The 26,133-nt window shown below is 38.4% G+C and overlaps 1 protein-coding gene and 1 non-coding gene across 7 annotated transcripts in view; one reads left to right on the top strand and one right to left on the bottom strand.

The window, feature by feature from the left end:
- The window catches only part of scrib (scribble planar cell polarity protein), a 308,579-nt gene that overhangs the window by 18,615 nt on the left and 263,831 nt on the right, over positions 1–26,133 (top strand). The gene's annotated exons all lie outside the window — the stretch shown is intronic.
- Positions 12,756–12,827, bottom strand: TRNAN-GUU (transfer RNA asparagine (anticodon GUU)). Its single transcript has one exon. It is a non-coding gene; the product is annotated as a tRNA-Asn (tRNA).

The raw sequence follows: 26,133 nt of genomic DNA, 5'->3' as shown, positions 1-26,133 counted from the left end.
AAGAAAAATAGGTTAGAGTTATCCTTCCGAAAGATCCAGGAAGGTGAGTTTATAGAATATAATATATACTTCATGAAAATAATATATGAACCTTATGTATTTCATATTTCAGTAGTGGAAGGAAGGTGTTAATTTTTTCAAAAGAACACGATATCGAAAGTACAATACATTTTATGGTCTGCTAGGGAAAGAGTCTGTGATGAGGGGATAGTAGCGATCCTGGTGGTGAGCAACTATCTATGGATGCATATTTCAACTGTTTACGTTTGCATATTTAGTAAATATTAAGCTTCGTGACTGTATATACTAGACTGTGGTACGGGTCTCACTCTCTACTCGCAGCACTGTTTCTGCTACATTCTGTTTTATTCAGTACTCTTTTATACTACAATGGTATTTTCTTTTCTGTCCCATTCTACTTAAGTTAATTTTTCCTTATCTTACTTTACTCTATTTTGTTCCATTCTTCTCTACTCAGTTCTTCCATATCCTTATCTACTCTGTTCTGTTCTACTCACTTCTTCCATACTCTGTTTTGTTCCATTTTACATTACCGGTGCTCAGTTCTTCTTTGCCTACTCCACTCTACACCACCCTGTGTTTTGTACTCTGCTCAATTCAGTTATGTTGTGTTGTGATTTGTTAAGACATTTCTACTCAACTCCGCACTACTGTCAGTAGGATTCACGTGGGATGTATGAGGAAGTTAGTGGGATTTTTACCGCAATTTAGGCTTCGTAAATACTTTACCTTGTGATGCATTGCACGCGACGCACTCATGTTCCCACAGTTACTTTTATTAATGCACGGGTGTTAAACTACGGACGTTCATCTTTTCTGTCATATACTGTAAGTTAAGTGCGCATTAAACATAACCTCTGAAACATGCTGTAGTAGGATTTCATATATGCCTATGATCAGTTGTTTGATCTCAATACAGATTAAAAGTGAAGAGGAAAAATAACATGATCATTGCAGTTAGTTCCTGGTTACGTAAAGTAACACTAACATACAGTACAGTCGGATCGTAATTGGCACGTGTGCTCATTCCTAATGAAGAAAGTAAATTCACTGGAATAAATTAATGTTGCATTTAAACTACGTACGTAATTGTGAATTTAAATCACAGACCCAACTTCTTGTGTATGTCGCTGAAATTTTTCATTATAAATTGTAAAAAAAAAAGGAAAATCGTAAATTTCGATAATTTATCTTTAAAAATTCCAACCAAAAGGAAGACGAAAGAAGGGGAGGAAAGGAGTAGGAGAGGAGAATAATAATAATAATAATAATAATAATAATAATGTCCACCGCTGAGTAATGGTTAGCATGTCTGACTGAAACGAGCGGGCCCGGGTTCAAATCCTGGTTGGGACGAGTTACCTGTTGAGGTTTTTTCCGGAGTTTTCTTTAAGAGCAAATGCTGGGTAACTTTCGGCGCTATACCCTGACTCATTTGGCTGGCATTATCTTAATCTCATTCAGACGCTAGATAAACATAGCAGTTGATTAAGTTTCGTAAAATAACAAAAAAGTTTACAAAATTCCTTCCGTCTGACTATATTCCACTTATTGTCTGCATCTCTCGATATTTTCATTGCAGCTGTTTTCCTCTGCTATATATTTCCAAATTTTTAAAAATTGTTCTACATTTTTCTTACTGAATCTCTGTGTTATATTGTCCGCATAAATGAAAGACTTTAGGTTCAGTTTATTTGCCTGTTGTTTTTACAATCTCATTCATCATAACATTGCTTAACACCCATGTATTTAGTCCGTGCTGGTGGTGTTTTTACATAATTTTCACACTTTGTCATAATATGTTTTTTGTATTCTTTGGATTAATTCCTGTCTAATTTTAAAATTTTGTAGTGCTTCCCATATCTTCTCCAGTTGTACACTGTCGTGTGCTTTCTCAGAATATATGAAAAACATTACGTAACGCACGTCCTCTTCCCCAACACTTCTCAATGAGTTGCCAGATACAAAAAATCAAAATATAGCGTATCTCCCACTTCGGAAGGTATGTTATTCTTCTCTTGAAGCGGGTTCCAGAATATTATTTAATTTTCTTCCTAAATAAACTAGTGGCTTGTGCAGCAAATGCTGCAAACTAAGTTCATTAGACGTTCAAATAAACATTTTTCAGACTTATTTTCAATGAAGAATACCAGACATTCTGAAAGTTATTTGCTTCCATAATAATGAAAGATACTCTCTCTCGAGCCAATACTGAAGAGAACCACGCATATAAATATCTACACCACACCGCCATTAAATATATGAAAAAGACCCAACCTCACTTGATTAATATATATATATATATATATATATATATATATACAAATTGTTGATTTTTAATAATATTATTATCTTATGTAAGTTTTATAGCTCTCAGTAACATATACTATATAGCCGCCACTCAGTAAAATATAGAAATCAAAATTTAATTTAAGTTATTCTCTACATCTACTTATATAACCCCAACACGTTTCACTTTCATATTCATCAATATAGGATTAATATGTATAATTAATGAAGAAATAGTCACATCATGGCATTAACTACAATAATATTTCATTTCTAATGGTAATAATGTCATCAAACCACCTCAAGTTTTGTAGTTTTTAATATCCAATACACAGCTGTACCCAGAAAATTACACACCACAGAATCGAACCTGTAAATTATTTTTAGTAACTTAAGTTTTTAATAACCAATTTAATTTGAGCTCTAAATATGTCAGCATTCTTGCAGATCATGGCCTTCGTGTAATATCGTTTACTGTAGTGAGTGTTTTGTTTTATTCTGAAATGCAATTAGCTAGTTCTCAAAACTGACGACAGATGGATTTTGGAAAATAGGAAAATTATGTTGAATTTTGACATTTCACTGAAAACTACTATTTTTCTGAAGAACTTTGAGTTCCAAGCTTCGGAATGAGGGATCATTTATTAAAATCCGTTCAGCCGTTTTTTCGTAATTTCCATTACCAGTTCAAATTATATGTATAGATTCTTGAACAGTGGCTTAATAAGGTTAGGTTAGGTTAGCCGAAAATGTGTATTTACACGAATATCTTCATTTTGATTTATTTCAGCATGGGGGATCTTTCTTTTTATTTGGTTTAGTGGGAAAAATAATTGACGACAAGCCATATTCAGGCCAAGGTGAAACAGAAGGTGGATGAAGGCGCCGTTATCAGCGCCTGTTTGTGCACCCCTCTATTATCGCATCACTCCTAATTATTGACCAGTGCAGAACGTGTGTGGAATGTGGACAAATATGTGGAGGGGAGCTGGCCGGCCGGCAGGGAACTCAATCGTGTGCGAGCGACCGCGCACGGAGCCAGTCTCACGCATGACAGCTCAACAAGTTGCTGTGCACGAGTCACAATTTAGCTTTTGAAGACTCGGGTCCTGTCGTTGTTAAGAATCTGCTTCAGCTGTAACTAGGGCTGCCTCTTCATACACGGCTGTTTTATCGTTGGACGTAAATATTCATCTTCTAGTTCGTCATTACTCATAACTACGGACCGGATTTTTATGTAATATCAAGGTGTGGAATATGTACAAATTTATGTAAGAAAAATAAGCTGAATATGTACAAAATATGTAAAATCATGAAAATATTTAATATCAATATCTGGCAGGTATAGGATAGCTAAGACTCTCCAGTTGTGATTTCATAGAGCACCCGACTTTTTTACCGCACCCTTGACACATTACTATTTTTCCATCTGTAATGAAAGATTGCAATTCATGATTTTATTTTTGTCGTTAGGGTTGAAGATACAGGGGGCCATTTTAGTTGGTTAAAAGCAGTAGATAAACTCACTTGCACTTTATACTGTAAGAATTAAAACTAGAGAACTGAGTGAAGTGAATGACACAACAGTACTGCAAGCACTGTTTCGCTTTACTGCATTAGGAGAAAATAAGAGGAGATGTGGGACACATGCATTTTAGCTGCTCCCTGTAAGAAACAAAGTACCTACTAAAACCTCAAACTATAGGCATTTACAAACTGTCGTTTGAAAAGTGACATTCCTGTCTTATTCAGAAGGGTAGGATTATTCCAGCCGAGAACCATATTTTCTAATTGCTCGGAAAATCCCATTTCCGTATAGGTCTACTAAATTTAAAATAAAGAGGTCGAGCAATAACCTGAAAGTCTCATGCCAGACTTGACACAGGTTTTCCCTGGAAAAATTAGGAAGAGGGTGGGTAAGGTTGCAAATTGCATGGGAACGACTTGTTAAGACGTGTGCAGAACAATTATTGTTCGAGACAAATCATGTCGTTCTCGTCCCATCCACCGCATGAAGGCAACGCTACTTTCTGAGTGATTTTTGCAATACCAGGTAGTTGTATGAGAAAGGTTGCCTTTTGTTCACTCATATTTACAGTGGGCGGTATGGGGTGAGTGCCTCTATTACTTCCTGGAACTAAGGAGTTATGTTTCGTCCCGAAATATATCCTTTCTTGAGTAGGTAAAAGGGCTTTTTAAATCTGTGTATTTCAATTTGTAAACTTCCCCAGCAGAAGTTTTTTTTTCTTTCCCGGTCCCTACTCATAACCTCCATAATGGATCTCAAGATTCTCTTTTTCACTGCATATAGTCTACGAGTAAATTACAACAAGTCTGAAATCTCCGAGGGGAGGAGGAGGACGGACATTCTAGAATTTGGGGGAGGGGAGTTCCCCCCCCCCGGGCCAACCTCTGAATTAATCACTGCTAAACAGTTACCAACTAATCGATTTGTAAAATGATGTTAAATCGTAAAAAATTGTCAACAAATTGTAAAAGAAAAGAAGGTTACGCTGGCTTCTCATACAGTAAGTAAGTTTTACACATTTGTTTCTTTTTACTTGAAGTTTCGTCCTAGCTAATTACTTTGCACCTAAATAAGATGGACATCGTTTTGTCGATTGCACACAACCGACGTTGTTTATAATATACATAAAGTCGCTAATCACTTCTGTGTATTGCGATAATCGGTGTTTAAAAGCGATATTCATTCATTTCGTATTCTGACCAAGGGCAGGTCTTTCACTGCAAACCCAGCATTCTCCAGTCTTTCCTATTTTCTGCCTTCCTCTTTTTCTCCTCATATGATCCATATATCATCTGATACCTGAAAATTGTCTTGCACAGTACTGTATTCTCCATTTTCAGCCTTATCTACTGTAGTTCAAAATTTCAAAGAATTTAATGTAATACAGCAGACTGTATTTAGAATTAAACTACAGTAATAAATTTAATTTAAAGCGTGAAGGGATACATAAAATATATTATAAATTTACTGTTAAATTGGGGAGCCTCCCTCCCAATTAAGGACACCTCCCGGATGCGGACAGATTGTTACGTCCCTTCGATATCCGTAAATGAGAGGTTTCACTGTATTTGATTTTAATTGATAATTTATAAAAAAAACTTATTTCGCCATTTCGGAACCTATTTTGTATTGGAATACAGCTTATTTTAGGTGCTTAAAGTAAAATTTTTAGAACGTAAAAATCCGTGGTCTATTACTGAGGTAGTGAATAGTGCAGTAATCGATGCATTTTTTTTTTTCGTCGTACAAGTATACCAGTGTGAGAAATGTTGCATCGTGGCGGATTTCTCGGGTTCGTAATTGCAGGGTCTACTCGACTTGCCTGCAGCGTCCGCGTCCATTGAACGTCACGTTATTTTGAACCCGAAAATTTCCTTCTTACATCCTGCCGACCTGCCATGCATTACAGTGCAAGAGACCAAGTATCTCATTAACAACTTTGTATCAATTCGTCACCAGTACTGCTACTGCTACTATACTGAAAACAGTATTTATGCAGAGGTATCAAGAATCAAAGATGGCTAGCACTTCAGTGATACTAACCTTGAACGTAAAGCGCTAAATATAATAAATGTCCGTGGCTTAAAAAGTTTTTTTTTTTTTTTTTTTTCCGTAAAACTACATTACATTCATATGTTATAGGTCTGTTGTAGTCGCGATATAAAGTATACACACGACATACCATCGGAATTAGTGAATTTAAATAATTTTTAATATATACATGGATGAAATAATACGCCTTTGGTGCGAGGAGTACAAATTAGGAATTCAAATTTCAAGTTCCATAAGACTAAACACAGTTCTTTTCGCGGACGACCAAGTATTAGTTGCAATCTCCGAAGACAATTTACAGAGGGTATATTTAAACTAAATAAAATCATAACCTCCCAAAGTCTCGAGTCTTTAACCCGCCTAGAAGTGCTATTTAAAATTTAAATACCAGCACATGCAAACAAGACTTACGTATAGGCTATAGTAAGTAGACTTTAAAGTAATTTTATCGAAATGTTAAATGTTTCAAGTACATTTTTCTCCAAAATTACTGGAACTAGAATCAAGAAATTTTACGCACACAATTTTTCAAATGTTGTACATTTGTCCTTTGTAATAATCTCTAGAGATTGGACCACAATGGTTAAATTTTAATGAAAAAATGAACAATTTACTAGTAAAAATACATTTAAAAAAGAAATAAATTTTTTTAAATTAAAATGTTAAAATCTATAAATTTAGTATGAAGTCAGCTGTGATACTCATTGAAGACCAATCTTTAGATTATTATCTCAGGTTTAAGGAAAGAAATACACTCAGGGACAAAAAAACCGGACATTTCTATATTTGCTTGTATTTTGTTGCCAATTATTTCAAAATGAAACAAAACCCATTTAAACAAAATAATGTTTCATTTAGCACCTTATACGACAACATTTGAAAAAAAAATCTCTGATGAGAAAATTTACAAAAAAATTACAAAGGGCATATAACTATGGCATCGTTTGGTCTGTTTTTTCATTTTATGGTGCCTTAAACATTAAAAACTCTTTTTAGTAACGGGTATTACCCCCTCTGGCTTGAATAACTGCATCCATACGTCTTGGCATGCTCTCAATTTGGTTAGCAATGTCTTCTTGAGGAATAAGTTCCCATTCTTCGCCAAGTGCTCGCCTCAACTCTTGTAACGATTCTGGTCTCGGTCGTCTATTCTCAACACACCGTCCCAGCATGTCCCACACGTGTTCAATTGGGTTCATGTCTGGACTCCTTGCTGGCCATGGAAGAACATGGGTTCCCACTTCTTGGAGATAATCTCCGACCACATGGGCAATATGCGGCCGTGCATTATCATGCATTAAAACAAAATTATCGCCTACAAATTGGCCAAATGGCACAACATGATCAGCCAAACATTCATTTATATACCTATCAGCTGTTAGTCTTCCATTTTCAACAACAACCAACTCTGTACGAGCATCCGTACACACTCCTGCCCAAACCATCACTCCACCACCTCCATACGGCACATTTTCGGAAATGCAACACTGTGAAAATCGTTCTCCCCTCCTTCTCCAAACTCTTTCACGTCCATCAGGTGAGCACAGATTGAAACGGGACTCATCGGTGAACAGAACACAGCTCCACTGTCCATTTCTCCAATCCCTGTGATCATTTGCAAAACGCAGTCGTTCAACTCGATGCATCCTGAGAAGTCTGGGACCAGTTGCAGGTCTACTTGATATCAGTCCACTTGCTTTCAACCTCCTTCTAACTGTTTTGGCCGAAATTGGGCGTCCATGCATGTTAACAAATTGCTGGGCTACACTAGTAGCTGGCAGGTTGCGCTCCCTAAGAACTCTCAACACCATATACCTGTCTTCATTTGGATTTGTAGCTCTTGGACGATCCGAACCTGGTCTTCTGGTATATTCTAGGGTCTCTCTATACCGTTTTATGGCATCATGGGTTGTGCTTCTAGCCATATTCATAACATTTGCAATGTAACGTACACTGCGTCCATCATCGTAAAGGGCTACAGCTCGAGCCACATCTTCAGGTCGCATCTTGTTTTAAGACAAATGTTACAACCCCACTTAAACTCAGAAAATGTAAAAATAAAGAAATAACGAAGATAACGATAATGAAGCACAAAATGGTTGAGACAAAATTGTTATAGCTGAGACTCCGAAAGCAAAATTGGAATATTTGTTTGTAATGGCTTGTTTATAAAACAAAAAACAATCAACAATGTATATACGTCTCCATAACAACAGATGGCTACCATAATATTGTATGACAAGATAATGTTTTGCAAAATACCAGCAAATATTAAAGTGTCCGGTTTTTTTTGTCCCTGAGTGTAGTAAGTGGTTATTATTTTCTCAGTTTAGGTTAAATCATGTTTTTCGTAAGACAATTTTTTTTCTGAAAAATTCAAACTTTGAACAATATTCATGATTACTAGATGTATTACAGGTATATCAAATTTAAGCTGAAAACCTGTAGAATAAGTGTGCAAAATTTGAAGAAAATACTTAAAAGTGGTAGTCAAGTTGTGTAATGTTTTGTAGAAAATGCAAACCGCTACTGTATGAAAGCCCTTAAAGTAATCGCCTAGACCCAGCCTATCATCCCAAAAAAATTCTGCGCTTGATTCTGAAACACTCTGTATAAAATGCCCTGTATAAAATGCCGACTGAGACGGTCCTTCCGGGTGGAATGTTTTGGGCGCCCCTACGCAAGCCAAGCGTGGTGCTCTTGCGACTTGTTGATATCTCTGAGAGGTACAGCAGCCGCCGCCTACGTGGTACTGCGAGTCCCTACGATCCATTGTGCTTGCAATCCCGGGAAAAAGAGTGGAGCGTTCACTGGTAAGAGAGTCGCTTGTAACATTAATGTATCGTGTACTGTTTAAAACATACATGGGCACAATTTTCGGTTACGTGAGGCACTCGATTTGAAATAGTTTGTTTACTAGGAGAAGAGACTGCAGAGTGGGATGGGAAATATAAGCTGCTGTGACCTGCGTCACCTTATCGTAATCGCTAAGTCGGTCAGTGGCGAATTATTAGGAAAACTCTTGGTTAACGTGAGAGACTCGAAAACTGTTATTCAATTTGGCAAATTAATTCGGCAGCTTTAATCATAAACCGCTTTACTATTTCTCCATCATTGAATTGATTTAAATCACAGGCGAGAAATTGTGTAACTAGCCAATAATATTCCATCACGTTGTCTACGTTTATTTTCTTGAATATTCTGGCGTTTCTCAAGATTACTTAATAGATTTGCACGTTCTCGACCTAAAATAATTTCAGAAAATCATATTTCGTTTTCTACGCACATTTGATGTATATTTTTTTTAAATAAATTTCTTTTGGAAATAATACCTATAAACAACATTTAATTCCTCATACCTTTTAATGCAGCGTGTTTAAGGTATAATGTCGTATTTAGTATACTACCGGTATGCAAATGTTAAGGTCATAAATTTTCTTCGGAATAGTACGAAAAATAACATTTAATTTGTCTTACCTTCTAATTCAGCATGTTCTTTATGACATAAGGAGTAATGTCGTTGTATATTAAATTTATTAATGCCTAATAGTATTTTCGAGCATAACATACTTCGTATGTTCTCCCCTTCAAAACAGCAAAAAAACTCTTCCTCCCATTTCTCACGAAATAATCGTTTTCTAACGCGTACACACTGCGTTGATAATGCCATTATGCCACCACTGATATTGCTTATGAAACTGATATAGAACCTGCCCACGCCTAGGAGCTGCGTGAGGGAGGAACGGGGACTGTGAAGATGATGTCACTCAGAGCGATAAGCTCTGTGAAGGTCAGTGAGGCACGATGCCCATATCTGGTTTAAAACGTCCGTCCATGTGAGTGCAGATGTCCGCAGGGATGAAGACTGCATGAATTAAAAGGCAAGCTTTTCAAATTCACAACGCCTACATTTTAAGTGTTGTAACTGTACTGAATTCTCAATTTGTGGCTGTTGCATCGATTCATTGGGAACTTTCAGGTTGTAAGGCATAGAATTCATGTTGTTTCCTAACATTTTGTTTATCGCGCCTCCCTTTGGTATTATAAACTTTCTGTGTAATTATTTATTTATTTTTTTTTTACATTCTTCTCACTTGCTTGTTAGTATTTATTATACATATTATTAATTTGCCCTACAGAATTTATCTGTAATATTGACACTTAATATTTTAGGAGAAAAATTCGCTCCGGCGCCGGGGATCGAACCCGGGTCCTTGGTTCTACGTACCAAGCGCTCTGACCACTGAGCTACGCCGAATTCAATCCACAGCACCGGACCGAACCTTCCTCCTTGAATGTTTCCCTTTGTGGCCTGACTCCAAGTTAGGCATATATGTTGACGTGTATCCAATGTCAACTGCCATTATACTAGGAGCGCACTCAGCTGAGTGACTTGTTGGCCGGGATTCCGCAGTTATTATGCACTGCTAACTGAGAGAATATTATAGATGTTATTAATTTGTCCTACAGAATTTATCTGTAATATTGACACTCAGAGCGCTTGGTACGTAGAACCAAGGACCCGGGTTCGATCCCCGGCGCCGGAGCGAATTTTTCTCCTAAAATATTAATTGTTAGTATTTGTTCACATGCATTATTACTACTGGAAAGGTAGCATTTGTTCAGAAGGAACAAATAGCTAACACTTCACAAAGGTATTATGATTTGTACACGGCAAACTGGTTTAAGGCTGTAGTTGTAGGCTATACAGGGCTCTTATTTAGGCCTCTTACAATTAAGTTTAATTTAAACAAAAAAAAAAAAAAAAAAAAACCCGTCAATTGAGATATTCAGGAGGTAGTTTAATACCAGTGTTAATTGCATTTTAGATTTCATCTGCCCGCTTGCATGAACTGCCTTGCTTCCCACTATCTCTTCCACAGAAGATATTGATGTGCACTTATTGTAACTAAGTTACCTTAAGAAATTTGGAAAAGTGTGGGTGTTGGGATTAAAAGCAGGTCATGTGCAGATTACACTAACCGAGGATGAAATTATCACATGATTTTCAAGCGAATTTATAAATAACCTGAATGTAATCATAATGTCTTTGAAAACATTTTAATGACTATATAAATTGCATGGAACGAGCAAATGGTGGGTAACTTTCGGTGCTGGACCTCGACTCATTTCACCGGCATTATCACCTTCATTTCATTCAGACGCTAAATAACCTAGATGTTGATACAGCGTCGTAAAATAACCCAATAAAATACAAATAAATTACATGGAACTTAACAGACCCGTTACACCCATGACTGTCTTTTCACCCCGTAGTTACTTTTACGGAATTCATTTTGAAGCAGTTTCATCCTGCAATGTGGATACTAACAAAATTCGGCATCTAGGGAGGGTGTAAGTTACTGTACTCTCGAGAATATATTATAGTACAATCACTAAATTGTGATATTGGCTCGTGAGACCCACCTGTAACCATAATAATATTTTAATGACTGATGAAATAAAATAGTGAATTTTTTACTTACTTACAAATGGCTTTTAAGGAACCCGAAGGTTCATTGCCGCCCTCATATAAGCCCGCCATCGGTCCCTATCCTGAGCAAGATTAATCCAGTCTCTGTCATCACTCCCCACCTCTCTCAAATCCATTTTAATATTATCCTCCCATCTACGTCACGGCCTCCCCAAAGGTCTTTTTCCCTCCGTTCTCCCAGCTAACACTCTATATGCATTTCTGGATTCGCCCATACGTGCTACATGCCCTGCCCATCTCAAACGTCTGGATTTAATGTTCCTAATTATGTCAGGTGAAGAATACAATGCGTGCAGTTCTGTGTTGTGTAACTTTCTCAATTCTCCTGTAACTTCATCCCGCTTAGCCCCAAATATTTTCCTAAGAACCTTATTCTCAAACACCCTTAACCTATGTTCCTCTCTCAAAGTAGAGTCCAAGTTTCACAACCATACAGAACAACCGGTAATATAACTGTTTTATAAATCCTAACTTTCAGATTTTTGGACAGCAAAACTGGATGATAAGAGCTTCTCAACCGAATAATAACACCCATTTTTTTTTACATTACTACTAAATAGCAAGCTCTGTTATAAGATTACGTAGTATGCGAAATTTGGGAACACTATCCGAAAGTGTTTAAACAATCATACGGTTGACCCTATATCGTTGTCATGTCTAAAAGTACGTGCTGAGTCATTTTTGAGTGGTCTCACATTCTGGGTTTGGAGGAAGGAGAATAACTTTCTTATACTGATAATTTAAACATTCATTTTAAATAGAAATAACAATATGAAATGCATAATTTCGAGGGAAAAATTGTTCCGGAGCCGGGTGTCGAACCCGGGACCTTTGGTTTAACGTACCAACGCTCTACCACTGAGCTACCCGGGAACTCTAACCGACACCGATCCAATTTTTCCCTCTATATCCACAGACCTCAAAGTGGGCTGACAACCGTCAAGCAACCAACTTCGAGTGCACACTAACTCCGTGTGACTTAAATTGTGGTTTTCTGTTAACGAACAGTGACGTGTATTATGCAAATCAAGATTTCAGGTATAACTCCCTGTAAAGTTGATTTGAATAATTTCGAGGGAAAAATTGTTCCGGAGCCGGGTATCGAACCCGGGACATTTGGTTTAACTTACCAACGCTCTACCACTGAGCTACCCTGGAACTCTAACCGACACCGATCCAATTTTTCCCTCTATATCCACAGACCTCAAAGTGGGCTGACAACCGTCAAGCAACCAACTTCGAGTGCACACTAACTCCTTGTGACTTAAATTGTGGTTTTCTGTTAACGAACAGTGACGTATATTATGCAAATCAAGATTTCAGGTATAACTCCCTGTAAAGTTGATTTGAATAATTTCGAGGGAAAAATTGTTCCGGAGCCGGGTGTCGAACCCGGGACCTTTGGTTTAACGTACCAACGCTCTACCACTGAGCTACCCTGGAACTCTAACCGACACCGATCCAATTTTTCCCTCTATATCCACAGACCTCAAAGTGGGCTGACAACCGTCAAGCAACCAACTTCGAGTGCACACTAACTCCGTGTGACTTAAATTGTGGTTTTCTGTTAACGAACAGTGACGTGTATTATGCAAATCAAGATTTCAGGTATATTATCGAAATTATTCAAATCAACTTTACAGGGAGTTATACCTGAAATCTTGATTTGCATAATATGAAATGCTTTTTTACCAAAGAAGGCAAAAAAAATGATGGCCAAAACACTTCACTAGGTTTTCTCACTCTTTGCAATAGTATACATTCTCCTGAACATCAGTAATATAATGATAATGGTGAGACACATTTTAATACTCGTAAAAGTTCGTTTGCAATTTCGGCCGCGCATTTCGCAAGCAGCCGCACCCGTATGCAATCCAGTGAGCCACAGCGCTCACTGATGCAATCCCGCTCGACGGAGAAGGATCGATTGGTCAAGTGTCCGTCAGGCACCCCTCGCGGTGTCACCAGATCGTTTGCAAATTTGAAGTAGCCAATTCGATAGTCTACCAACCTCGAAGTCGACGGGTGTTACGAGCTTACCACTCGCGTGGTCCCGATGTGGAAAGGCGGTAAGTTACTTTGAAACTCGCTGAGATGCGGACAGTCAGCAATAATGAAGCAATAGGGTGTGGATGTCAGGAACACGGCCGTGGGTGTTCCGTGAATACTGCCGGCTTAAATCGGCAGATCTAGACGAGATCTTTCGCTTGGCACCAAAATCAGGGCGCTAGCACATCGGAGTCGCGAGATATGATGCCCAGAAATTTTCGTCGACGCCCAAAATGGCTGCCAGTCGCCACGGGCCCCCACCCATGCATCGCACATGCGCAGCGCCAACTTTACGTCATGCTCACATCGTAGTAATACCCGATCGATAGAGACAGCATTTCGTATTACTAATCAAGAACTTAGGGTGTCGGAATGGGTTACCTTGCAAACGTTATATCGCCTTTTCAGCCTTGTACCCTGACGATGTGTTGCATATTCCAAATAAGACAATGGATGATTCTGCTCTGGATTCAGGAATTTATACCCGTGAATTCATGAGTGAAGTCATAGAATTGTATAGGCTACAATATTGCTAGCTGTAAAGAGTATGGTGACCGGAATAAGAAAAACGCGGCGTACGACTAATTCTTCTGTGGGCGGGCAAAAGGGCTACAAGTCATTATTTTTGTAATGTAAGATTTCCTTTATTAAACCCGTTTCCTAAAAGAGATCTTTGAAAATTCCACCTGTAAATTTTGCGTAGTGACTTAAGTTCTTTTGCCCACCCACCAGAGAATTATTCTCCAAACTGAAGGAAGTTGAAACTAATGAGGATCGTGACATTGTAGTCTTTCATAAGCATTTATCGATTTCCTCATTATAGCATCCTGTATTCTTATAAACGATTGGAAATATTGCAAGACTTCTAGGAATGCCTCTTTATCCATTTTTAGATAGTTAAACCAGTCATCATTTTCAAATTTGAACTCTCTTAAAGTTTAACGCGAGAGGGCTTTGTTTTAGAAGCTAGTCTTTAGTCCATCTTGTCTGTTTTGATTTCTTTCTGTTGTTAATAGCGCAAGACAAGATTCAGCTTGTAAACAAATTTATGTACTTGATTCAAGATTGTGCGAAAGCTTGGTTGAAGTCGGAATGTAAAGGCAAAACGAACCTTGCAGACCAGTTGTACAGATTGTCTGCGCGCTTTAAGCCTCGTTCACATTTTTCAAGTAACTTGAATTCAAGTCACGTGATTTCAAGTACCTGAATTCAAGTCGCCGTTCAGACATATTCAAGTTATTTTGTTTTCAAGTAGGATAAAATGGAGTCCATGGATGTTGTGCAATTAGGAATTTCTGTAGTAGCAAGTGATAAATATATTGAAGAAATGGAAAACGCGTTGTTCAGTATGGGTTAGGAACAGGGGCGGCCCGTCCTTATGTGCTACAGCACAATGATAATTTTTGCTCAAATAAAGTGTTTGCAATACCATAGTATTTGATCTGCCATTTGACAATTTCCCGTTGTTATGTTCATGACGCGTTATAGAGTGTTTAGTCTTCGCTCTTTGGTGCCTCAGGGGGTTCGTTGTGCTACTCAAAACTTACATGAGAATGTAGACAGTTAATGCGCATGTGCGAAGCTGAAATAACTGCTCTGATTGGCTATTTTTACGCGGGGAAGTGCTGTAGTCAGCTTCAGCACAACACAGCTTGGAGATTGCAAAAGTAAAGCGTAAGGAAAGAATGCTTGTTTGTGGAGGAACTCGGAATTATGTACAATGTATTTGGTAATTCAAATGTTCGACTGCTGCTGCCATCTACCAGTTTTTTGAGGTTCCTCCTGAATCAATCGGCAAGCGACGGAAAATTGAATCCCAGAAAATAGATGCCAAGGAGGTATGTAACCGTATAATTCAGGAAACTACTCATCGTTTCCAATCTTTAAGCTACCTAGACGCAACAAAATTGCTAAACAGTGAATTTTTTGCATAATTTTCCTGAACGCGAACTTGAAGTTGCTGTCAACAGCTATACTGTACTGAACAAAAGAATGTTAAAGACACAACTTGGAGTTCTATACGGAAGATCCGACTTCCGAAATATAGATGGCTGTTCAATTGTTACAAAACAGTCTCCAACAATTCACGGGATCCATTCTGTGAAGTAACGAATTTGTTAAATATTTTGGTTACAACACCAATGACCACTGCTGAGCCAGAAAGATGTTTTTCTTGCTTGAAACGCATAAAAACGTTTTTAAGGAACACTATGTCCCAGGATCGCCTTACTGCTCTTGCAATACTGTCAATAGAAAAGAGTATAATGTCCAGGATGGAGGGATTTAACGTTTAACACCAGGGTAATTGACAAGTTCTGCAGTAGGAAGGAACTCCATATTTCGTCACTAGGCGAGACTCAAATTAAGATAAATGCATATAAGTGTATACAGTAGGCCGATATGAAGATTGTAGCACACTCATTATTTTGACCACCAGCCGCTACTGGTTAGGAATTAGATTAGTAAGAGAAATACACGACCACTGACTGTTACAAATAGAATAAGTGAAATCTTCAAGCAAATGTAATAAAATACAAGCGAGTCTGATTTACTATAATTGAAAATGATTATCTTGAAGCTGTTACAGTTCCCCCACAAAAATCTATCAACCATATTGAACCATGCCAGTTTCGGCGATAAATATCATCCCTTCAAGCAACGCTCTTCTCTTCTTAATCCCTCTTATCTTCCTCACTTCTTTTCTATCTACAGTTTAATGGTTTTTTATTATTTTTCATAGGCTGTCTCATCTGTGTCCACGTTAAAATCTCTGCTGTTCAATTCTTCAATTAACTCTTCCTTTCTTTGGAGCTTCCTTTGCATTTCTATTACGAAACTTTGCAGTTTCTATAATCCGCAGGCCTTCGTGAATTTTATACAACTTCAGAAACTCAAATATTTGGTCATTATTTCACTTACTGCTGTTTGCTATTATTTTTACGTTCCCAGTAGAACTGAAAAACAATCAGCTGTTAATTTAACGCTCTTAAAACAGCTGTTAATTTAAATTCCCGCTCTTTTCTCCTTGAATTCAAGTTATCAAGTGACGTTCACACTTTTCAAGTGTCCTTTCAAGTCAAGTAAAAAGTAGAAAGGGATCCAACTTCACTTGAAACTTGAATTCAAGCCGTTAATTGATTTCAAGTCAATTTGAAACATAGTTCGCACTTTTCAAGTTCGTCTTTTCAAGTGACTTGAATTCAAGTTACTTGAAAAGTGTGAACGAGGCTTTAGCAGACTGCTAGAAGCTGCGCAATAGCTGACGCAGACCCCCTGCATGCTGTTATCATTTCGCACAACTGAATATGAGACGTAATTGATAGCAGAGGAAGGTACCAAATGTGGGCGTAATGAAACCAGTTATCAGCATAGAACCTTCTTCCTCTCTTATTTTAAACGTACCATAACATGGCAAAAGTGCTCAACTAAACTGATGTCTGGTTCCAAAACAGTATCCTCTGTCTGTTGCCGTGGCGACGCCCTTTCCTTGCGAAGGAAATGTTGGCTTGTAACTTTGTCATCGAGGACTTTCTGTGCCGAGGTTTTAACCAAGATTTTTGTATTACTGCAAGGGAAGGCGAAGAAATTCGAGACAGCATGTCTGGTCGCACCGAGCGGGCTGGTCGAGGCAGTATCGTCTCTGTCTCCCATTCGGGATGCCCGGGTTCAAATCCCGAGGCCGGTCAATATGAGTATGGAGTTTTTTTTCACGCTTTCCCCACTCGCAAGTACGAATGCCGGATTGGAATTTACTTTCCATCTACCCCGAACGTTCTGTACGTTGTCCTTAGGACATGGTCCTGATCCTTCACCAGAGGGGTTCCTCCAGTGTCCCTGTATCCTGTGAGATCCCCAGAAACGAAGAGGTTAAACCGATAAAGGGGAAAAAAATGTTCGTGACGGTTTGATCTCGAGTCACAGGCGTGGAAAGTGACTTCTCTAATATTTAAACTTTAGATTCGAGTTCTAATTTCTAATGTGAAGCGACGGAATGACATTTCTGAATAGTTTATCACAGCCACTTCGGTTGATAGGAGGGCTGAACCTTCTCGACTTGGCTCGATACAAATGCTAGAACGGCATGACGACTTGTCCTTCTTCAGGTTCATCAAGCAGGGAAGGAATAGGGATATCTTATGCGAAGCTTTACCTTTAGATGGCAGGAGCGTTCCATGCGGCATAACGTGTTGTTGGGCTGTATTATGTCATGCTACAGTTGATTACGTTCTCCCGCTTGTTCGTTTTCTGTGCGTGTCAAAATTATATTTATAATTATTTTGTATAACCTGGTATAATTTAATATAATTCAGTATTTTCTTACCTCATAATTTAATTTAATTTAATTTACAGTAAATAACAGCGTAAGCTTGTATAATACTGAACGATTCCCCTTAAGAGATGGATGGGGAAATCTGCAGTATGCAGAATATAGATACGAGTGAATTGAATATTCATGAAGCTAAACGAGAACTTTGAGAACGAGGTGCACGAATAAAATAAATAAATAAAATAGGAATTTTGTCGAAGGTGATAATTATTATTGTATCGTACGCTAAAAACAGGATATGCAGCCACCAATGTGTTTCTTTAATGCAATGTTTGATAAGATGATATATAATCGCACGGTTATTCCTGCGTTTTGTAGGTTAAGGACATGGAGTTTTGAACATTATGTAGGATGATTTTGAAAATTTGAAGTAAAAACAATTAGTCTACAGCACATTAAAAAGATTATTCACGAAATGGATTTCAACTATGAATCGTCCTGGATATTAAATATCCCAATTATTAATCGAGAGTTTACTGCAGGTGTAAGCTTCGGAGACTCCTAGAAGTACTAAATATAATCTAAGCTAACATAGCTCGCTGTCGAGGTTCAATATGTTTTTATTAATTTTTCTTTTCCCTCTTCCAAAATGAAACTATAGCCAACAGTTTCTTATTTGAAGTAGTTCTTTTTGTTTATTAGGTAGCATTTTTAGGTGCAATTTAATTAGTTAATTTTTTTTAAGGTTTAAAGCATACTAGTGGCTTGTGCAGCAAATGCTGCAAACTAAGTTCATTAGACGTTAAAATAAACATTTTTCAGATTTATTTTCAATGAAGAATACCAGACATTCTGAAAGTTATTTGCTTCCATAATAATGAAAGATACTCTCTCTCGAGCCAGTACTGAAGAGAACCACGCATATAAATATCTACACCACACCGCCATTAAATATATGAAAAAGACCCAACCCCACTTGATTAATAACTATAAAAATATTTGATTTTTAATAATATTGTTATCTCACGTAAGGTTTATAGCTTTCAGTAACATATACTTTATATACTACATAGTCGCCAATCAGTAAAATATAGAAATCAAAATCTAATTTACTACATCTACTTACATAACCACAAAACGTTTCACTTTCATATCATCAATATAGTATTAATATGTATAATTAATGAAAAATAGTCACATCACGGAATTAACTACAATCATATTTCATTTCTAATGGTAATAATGTCATCAAATCACCTCAAGTTTTGTAGTTTTTAATACCCAGAAAATTACACACCACAGAATCGAACCTGTAAATTGTTTTTAGTAAGTTAAGTTTTTAATAACCAATTTAATTTGAGCTCTAAATATGTCAGCATTCTTGCAGATCATGGCCTTCGTGTAATATTGTTTACTGTAGTGTGTGTTTTGTGTTATTCTGAAATGCAACACGGCCGACTTGATGCTCGCGTCGCTTCTCCTGAATGCAATTAGCTAGTTCTCAAAGCTGACGACGGATGGATTTTGGAAAATAGGAAAATTATGTAGGAAAATTGACATTTCACTGAAAAGGACTATTTTTCCGAAAAACTTCAGGTTCCAAGCTTCAAAATGAGGGGCCATTCATTAAAATCCGCTCAGCCGTTTTCCCGTAATTTCCATTACCAGTTCAAATTATATATATTCTGAATATTTCGGGACCTGAATGAAGACAAAAGGCTTTCCCTGGTTTTTACATATAGGAACACAACAAAAATTTGGCATTTTGAGTTGTTTTAAAGAGTATTTAATGTACTAATACACTACGTAACTCCTCAATGTTTATATACCGGAAAACAAATGCAAACGCAAAGCGCATCCCTCAAGGTACGCGCGCGCTATCTGTAGGTGCTAGTTCAGGATATCGCTATTGTTGCGTGCCGATGTAAACGGCATCTCTTCCGGCCGGGTTGAGCACGGTAACCACGTTCAAACCCCGCGTCACATGTTGACGTCGCCAGCATGGACACTCGCGCTGTCGCTCGGTCGCCCGAGTTGTGACGCAGGTGTGATGGGTTGCGAAATCGTTAGACCTGCGTCCCGCGATGCGTGAACAGAATGCGTATTGCCGCAATAAGAGGCCACGCCGCGCCGCGACTTCCTCGTCATCGGCCCATATCATTGTCTTCCTACATTTTTCTTGCTCCTTTTCTTTGGTCCTTGTATGAAAACTTCACGTTTTACTACTACTAATGTGCTGGCACATTCGAACGCACACGTTCGTGTAACTTGCACGTTTAACCTTTAACTGCAGCATCAACAATATTGACACACAACTGGAGCAGATGGGTCCCAGCGACCCGTCTTTTTTTTTTAAAGCCATGCCTCAGATATATTGAAAGTAAGTTTTGAACCCGGAGGTTCATTGCTGCCCTCACATAAGCCCGCCATTGGTTCCTATCCTGAGATAGATTAATCCAGTCTCTATCATCATATCCCACCTCCCTCAAATCCATTTTAATATTATCTTCCCATCTACGTCTCGGCCTCCCCAAAGGTCTTTTTCCCTCCGGCCTCCCAACTAACACTCTATATGCATTTCTGGATTCGCCCATACGTGCTACATGCCCTGCCCATCTCAAACGTCTGGATTTAATGTTTCTAATTATGTCAGGTGAAGAATACAATGCGTGCAGTCCTGTGTTGTGCAACTTTCTCTCCATTCTCCTGTAACTTCATCCCTTTTAGCCCCAAATATTTTCCTAATCACCTTATTCTCAAACACCCTTAACCTATGTTCCTCTCTCAAAGTGAGAGTCCAAGTTTCACAACCATAAAGAACAACCGGTAATATAACTGTTTTATAAATTCTAACTTTCAGATTTTTTGACAGCAGACCGGATGATAAAAGCTTCTCAACCGAATAATAACAGGCGTTTCCCATATTTATTCTGTGTTTAATTTCCTCCCGAGTATAATTTATATTTGTTACTGTTGCTCCAAGATATTTGAACTTCACCTCTTCAAAAGATAAATTTCCAATTTTTATATTTCCATTTCATACAATATTCTGGTCACGAGACATAATCATATACTTTGTCTTTTCGGGATTTAGTTCCAAACCTATCTCTTTACTTGCTTCCAGTAAAATTCCCGTGTTTTCCCTAATCGTTTGTGGATTTTCTCCAAACATATTCACGTCATCCGCATAGACAAGCAGCTGATGTAACCCGTTCAATTCCAAACCCTCTCTGTTATCCTGAACTTTCCTAATGGCATATTCTAGAGCAAAGTTAAAAAGTAAAGGTGATAGTGCATCTCCTTGCTTTAGCCCACAGTGAATTGGAAACGCATCTGACAGAAACTGACCTATACGAACTCTGCTGTACGTTTCACTGAGACACATTTTAATTAATCGAACTAGTTTCTTGGGAATACCAAATTCAATAAGAATATATCATATAAAACTTCTCTCTTAACCGAGTCATATGCCTTTTTGAAATCTATGAATAACTGATGCACTGTACCTTTATGCTCCCATTTTTTCTCCATTATCTGTATATATATATATATATATATATATATATATATATATATATATATATAGTAAAATAGTACATTTTTCCTTGTATGTTCTTTCATAAATCGTAACTGAATGGATTAAAAAACTTACATACATAAGTGTTCTGTCCATGGGCAGATCTTTCATTGCAAACCCAGCATTCTCCAATCTTACCTATTTTCTGGGAATTTCAGTTCCTCCTAATATTGAAATATGCATTGACGTGATTTCGGAGACATTCAATAATACCTAATAATACTTACGGCTTTTAAGGAACCACGGTATGGCGCGTCCTCAGATTGCGGATAGAGGAGGCCCTTAGATATGAAGGGCAGCTGCGAATATATATTGAATAAGCAGTCGCGGACAGCCGATAGGGGTGGTCCTTCAGCTTGGGGGTTGGGCGAAGGGCTAACAACCCACCACCGTAGAAAACTTCAAAATAAGCCTCGGAATGGAACTGATTCTCTGGCACGATCACAGCAAAGAAATAATAATAACTATTGTTATCATTATTAAAATCTTGGCCTTTTTTAAATTTCAACGTCATATTTTAGAAATTGAAGGTCATTTTCTGTGATTTTTATGCCATAGTGCTGTGTAGCAACATTTTATTGTAATCTGTCTCCTGACTGACTATGAGCCATCAGTGTGACAATTCAGACGGCATGCACAACTCTTCCGTATCAAGGATGATGAAACCGCGTGTTTTGCAGCGCCTATCAAATGAGAACATGCGCGTGATGCGAGAGCAGAGGAAACCATAAATGCTTGCTAGAAATGGGGTAATAAAATTAGCAAGGTTGCGGGCTCTGCAGCCAGCGTGTGGCATTGTGTTGTAGTAGGGATGACTCTTTCAATTAATACATAAAGTGTGTCATACTGTAAACATAATTCACAGATTTTCGCGGAAATGCATCACTTACATCGAAGAAATGGTTTTGGACTTGTCTTATGGCGTGTTATTATTCGGTTGAGAAGCTTTTATCATCCAGTCTGCTGTCCAAAAATCTGAAAGTTAGAATTTATAAAACAGTTATATTACCGGTTGTTCTGTATGGTTGTGAAACTTGGACTCTCACTCTGAGAGAGGAACATAGGTTAAGGGTGTTTGAGAATACGGTGCTTAGGAAAATATTTGAGGCTAAGCGGGATGAAGTTACAGGAGAATGGAGAAAGTTACACAACGCAGAACTGCACGCATTGTATTCTTCACCTAACATAATTAGGAACTTAAAATCCAGGCGTTTGAGATGGGCAGGGCATGTAGCACGTATGGGCGAATCCAGAAATGCATATAGAGTGTTAGTTGGGAGACCGGAGGGAAAAAGACCTTTAGGGAGGCCGAGACGTAGATGGGAGGATAATATTAAAATGGATTTGAGGGAGGTGGGGTGTGATGATAGAGACTGGATTGATCTTGCACAGGATAGGGACCGATGGCGGGCTTATGTGAGGGCGGCAATGAACCTTCGGGTTCCTTAAAAGCCATTTGTAAGTAAGTAAGTACTTATGTGTACATTGCTGAACTACCGAACGGATTTTGTTATCCACTGCTATTATATGCACGTGAAATATGACAATTGTTATTACGTAATCCTACAGAATTTAACTGTTATGGTAACAATGGTTAAAAAAAAGAAGGTAAAGGTATCCCCGTAACATGCCATGAAGGCATTTGGGGCACATGGAGGTAGAGCCTCCACCTCGGCACTAGAATGAGGTGGTGTGGTCGGCACCACGCTCTGACCGCCTTTTACCCCCGGGAAAGACCCGGTACTCAATTTTATAGGAGGCTGAGTGAACCTCGGGGCGTTCTGAAAGTTTGGCAACGAGAAAAAATCCTGTCACCACCTGGGATAGAACCCCGGACCTTTCAGTCCGTAGCCAGATGCTCTACCAACTGAGCTGCCCGGCCGCCGGTAACAATGGTTATTAGAGGAGAAAATTGTTGTTATAGTCCCGTCGCTCTAATTTCCGGCAGCCAATCACGTTGCAGGTCGGCTACATTTAAACGTGTGCGTCTTGTGATTCGCTGATGAAGATGTTAAGCATTTCCTAAGGCTGGATAAATACTTAATATATAATCGCCCGCCATTTTGGCTCTTTCGTTGGGGTTCGCAGAAAGCACACGAGGACGTTATTTGCCGCTCAGTTATTTGCTGAATTACAGTGCGTTTGATTTATTATCATAAGAGCTACGACATGATAATGTTTAATGGTGTGGCAAATAGATCCCTCGTCTGGTAGCTCGGCAACGAAAGAACAAAAATGGCGAACGATACTACCTACCTAGACTTTATAGAGCCTTGACTTCCTAAGACATAAGCAAAGAGGAGGAGTCACGCCGGAAATAACAGCGTCGCGACTATAGTATATTAATAGGTTTTTATTTGAAATAGAACATTTCCTTTTAAAAAATGAAATGAACTGCCACTATGTCCAATTTTTTTTACATATTTTTGTGAAATGATTATATTCAGGCTTTCTTATACTTCACTCCCGTATAGTCCATTCCTCTCAAACAGGAATTTGTATGTCTGCGTCGCCGCCCATCTCCCTACATCTCTTGGACCTTTAGCTATTCCGTCTTCGTTCTTTGGATGTGCTTATGCCATTATTTCTTTGTTATTTGTTTCAGTCTGGCTAAAAATTTATAATTAATTTCAGATTGTAAGGTTGCTGACGGGAGGAAATTAAACACAGAATAAATATGGGAAATGCCTGTTATTATTCGGTTGAGAAGCTTTTATCATCCAGTCTGCTGTCAAAAAATCTGAAAGTTAGAATTTATAAAACAGTTATTTTACCGGTTGTTCTTTATGGATGTGGAACTTGGACTCTCACTTTGAGAGAGGAACAGAGGTTAAGGGTGTTTGAGAATGAGGTGCTTAGGAAAATATTTGGGCTAAGAGGGATGAAGTTACAGGAGAATGGAGAAAGTAACACAACACAGAACTGCACGCATTGTATTCTTCACCTGACATAATTGGGAACATTAAATCCAGACGTTTGAGATGGGCAGGGCATGTAGCACGTATATGGGCGAATCCAGAAATGCATATAGAGTGTTAGTTGGAAGGCCGGAGGGAAAAAGATCTTTGGGGAGGCCGAGACGTAGATGGGAAGATAATATTAAAATGGATTTGAGGGAGGTGGGATATGATGATAGAGACTGGATTGGTCTTGCTCAGGATAGGGACGAATGGCGGGCTTATGTGAGGGCGGCAATGAACCTCCGGGTTCCTTAAAAGCCAGTAAGTAAGTAAGGTTACTGATCTCATCTCTGCGTGTATATCCAAAATCATTCATTAAAAATATATCTATTCTTTGGAATATCCTTGTAAGTAAATGTATGCCAGTTGCCTTAAAACTTTACACAAAATAAGTAGGTAGGTGTGTTCATAGAGTAGGTCATCAAACTGAAGAAAACTAATAACATGGACAGGAAAGTCACTGGTGGAATTTGAAGGACGGTAGGATGCTTAGCATCGCTTCCTTTCGGGTGGCACGTTGAGTAACCTCTGTAGTTGGAACAGTGGCAGTGATGTCACGAGGGAAGAAAGTGCAAGTTAAACGTAACCTTCTGGCAGGCATTGGGAGTTGTGTAAGTTCATTTCATTATCAAATGGAACAGCTTGTCCATCGATGATTCATTCATCCATAGTGTTCTGCCCAAGGGCAGGTGTTTCACTGCAAACCCAGCATTATCCAGTCTTTCCTATTTTCTACCTTCCTCTTTGTCTCTTCATATGACCCATATATCTTAATGTCGTCTATCATCTGATATCTTCTTCTGCCTCGAACTCTTCTCCCGTTCACCATTCCTTCCAGTGCATCCTTCAGAAGGCAGTTTCTTCTCAACCAGTGACCCAGCCAATTCCTTTTTCTCTTCCTGATCAGTTTCAGCATCATTCTTTCTTCACCCACTCTTTCTAGCACAGCTTTGTTTCTTATTCTGTCTGTCCATTTCACACGCTCCATTCTTCTCCATATCCACATTTCAAATGCTTCTAGTCGCTTCTCTTCACTTCGTCGTAATGTCCATGTTTCTGCTCCCTACAATACCACACTCCGTAGAAAGCACTTCACTAGTCACTTCCTTATTTCTTTTTCCAGAGGTCCGCAGAAGATGCTCCTTTTTCTATTAAAAGCTTTCTTTGCCATTGCTATCCTCCTTTTGACTTTCTGGCAGCAGCTCATGTTACTGCTTATAGTACACCCCAAGTATTTGAAGCTGTCCACTTGCTCTACTGCCTCATTTATAATTCGCAAGTTTCCTTCTTTACTTTTCTTCCTATGACCATGGTCTTCGTCTTGTTAGCATATATCTTCATTCCATACTTCTCACAGCTGTTATTTAGCTCCAGTAGCATATCCCTTAGTATCATCGCTTCTGCTAACAATGCCATATCATCAGCAAATCTTATACACTTTATTCTTCTTCCTCCTACTATCACTCCTCCTATATTGTGAAAAGAATTCTTCACTAAATCCTCCAAGTACATGTTGAACAGGACATCCTTGTCGTACTCTTCTCCCTATTTCACTTCCTTCTGACATTTCTTCTCGTTTCATATCAAGGTTATTGAACAGCCTCCTCTCTTTCCAATCCATGCCAATTTTCTTTAGGATCCCCTCAGTTTATTCCAATCCACTATGTCAGACGCCTTTTCTAGGTCTACAAATACTATATACACTTCTTTATTGTTCTGTAGGTATTTTTCGCCGATTGTTCGCAGGATTATGATTTAAAATTATGTCGTAATAGTTTATTACGAAACAAGTTCGCACTTCCTAATTTTGACGAGTAGCCTACAATAACTGTATAACATTATAAACGTGTTGCATACGTTACTTTTTGTACGACAGCATTATAAAACAATAAAGAA

The sequence above is a fragment of the Periplaneta americana genome, chromosome 9 (genome assembly GCF_040183065.1).
Source record: "Periplaneta americana isolate PAMFEO1 chromosome 9, P.americana_PAMFEO1_priV1, whole genome shotgun sequence".
Lineage (NCBI taxonomy): Eukaryota > Metazoa > Arthropoda > Insecta > Blattodea > Blattidae > Periplaneta > Periplaneta americana.
This window is presented reverse-complemented; position numbering and strand designations above follow the sequence as displayed.